We start from the raw sequence: 1898 nt of genomic DNA, 5'->3' as shown, positions 1-1898 counted from the left end.
TCCATGAAAAATAAGATTCATTTGATGATTTACTGCCATCGGATTTTCTGACAGTACTGTTTTCCCAGGAGCATTTTCACACATCACCCTCTTGGCTCTGCTACCCTCGAACTCCAGCCTACTCTCCGTTTTTAACCTCTTTTCTGAAAACGGATGCCCTAGAATAAAACCCTTACCCCTCCACTCCAACAGTAGCCACCCAGAGGGCATTTAGGACAGAGCAGGTGCATGGCACCTCCTGCGAAAAGCCTGTGTGCCCAGTGCCATGGACTGGGCAGCTCACAGGCTCACAGCCACCATCCAGGGATGACTGGAGCTTCATTTTAAACAAAGACAAATGCTCCTGGACCATCTGCCTAATACTGTTCAGGCAAAGTCCAAGGTAAGAGGAGATGGCATCCTGAACTGGGCCCTGGGAGGAGCTTGATAAAGGGACCAGAGTTTCCATAGGGAAGGGCGGGGTTCAGGACACGCCATAGTGGAGGCTGCAGTCCAAATCCAAAGGGAACTCTTAACCTTCCCTAGTCCTGAGGAGCAAGAGATTGGAGCACTTACCCAACCTGGAAAGAGAGCCCCAGGGGAGGGCTGCCCCTCAGCATGGCCTTCCCCAGAGGAACTTAGCCCACCTAGGGGGACTCAGCAGGGGGCGTGGGAGGAGGGGACCCACCTCATTCTCCTTGACCTCTATCTAGCTTTTGTTAAGTGTTTGCTGAATGGAATTAAGCAGTGAATTCAGCCATTTTTGAGTAGAAGCACTCTTTGGTGAAGTGGAGGGTGTGCGATCCAGAGAGGCCCATGGGTTGGCCCCCACTTCCGCACTGATCTCCCTGAGACACACTGGTGTTGCCCTCTGCCCGCGGCACAGAGCAGAGCGTGTCATAAAATCTGGGAAAGTGGTGTGCAGCCCACAATACTGCGGAGCATGGAGGGATAAGATGGCTGGAGAGAAAGACCAGGGACAGAAAATCAATACAGGTTGCCGGGGCTAAGGACCAAGTGAGTGCTCCAGGCACCTGGTTTGGGAGTTGAGTAGAGAGTGAAAATAAAGGCCGGGATTGGCAAGCGAGCTTAGAAGGGTTGGCCAGTTACTTACAGTCTCCCTGGAGGTGCTATTTATTTATTTATTTATTTATTTATTTATTTATTTATGTTTTTTCTATTATTTATTATTAGTTATGCCTACAGCACCTGATCTTCCTAGGTGGTCTCCCATCCAAGTACTAATCAGGCCCGACCCTGCTTAGCTTCTGAGATCAGACATTGGGCTTATTCAGGGGGGTACGGCCGTAGACCATGGACCGTGGCTCCACTGGGGTGCGAACCCAGGACCGTCTGTGTGTAAAGCAGATGTGCTAATCGCTACACTATGGAACCAGGTCCAGGAGGTGCTTTTTAACAAAAATGAACAGTAAAATACGTAGTACTTCTTCCTCCATTCCTTCAGAAGCATCTGTTGAGGGTCTCCTGTGCCCCGGGCAAACTACATAACGATGTGGGCTCAGCATGGAATGTCCACAGTTTAATTGCCATGGCTCACAAGGAACGATCACTTTGGCAGGGAGGCACTTCTTCCTTCGATGTTCCAGAAGTAAGTTTTCCCCCAACACTCTGCCCCACTCCTTACACTTTCAAGAGGGAAATCGGGCATGCCCGGTACAAATCAATCAATCAGTCAATCAATCAATCAATCAATGGTTCGCTCGTTCATGCTCACTTTCTCTCTCTCTCTCTCTCTCTTCTCCCCCACCCCAGTGTTGGGAGGGGAAGCCTGTAGTGGTCCACATGTGTCTAGAACTGCTGAGAAAGGTAGTATCATTCTGGGGTGCAGACCACTGTTGCCCTAACCCTAAGCTATATTTTAACATTGGCTTTATCAGTAAACAGGCTGATATTTTAGT

At 49.5% G+C, this 1898-nt stretch overlaps 1 pseudogene; it reads right to left on the bottom strand.

Annotated features, from left to right (window-relative positions):
* Positions 1-1176: 1176 nt before the first annotated feature.
* Positions 1177-1292, bottom strand: LOC120614731 (uncharacterized; annotated as a pseudogene).
* Positions 1293-1898: the final 606 nt, after the last annotated feature.

The sequence above is a fragment of the Pteropus medius genome, unplaced genomic scaffold (assembly GCF_902729225.1).
Source record: "Pteropus medius unplaced genomic scaffold, Ma_sr-lr_union100, whole genome shotgun sequence".
NCBI lineage: Eukaryota > Metazoa > Chordata > Mammalia > Chiroptera > Pteropodidae > Pteropus > Pteropus medius.
This window is presented reverse-complemented; position numbering and strand designations above follow the sequence as displayed.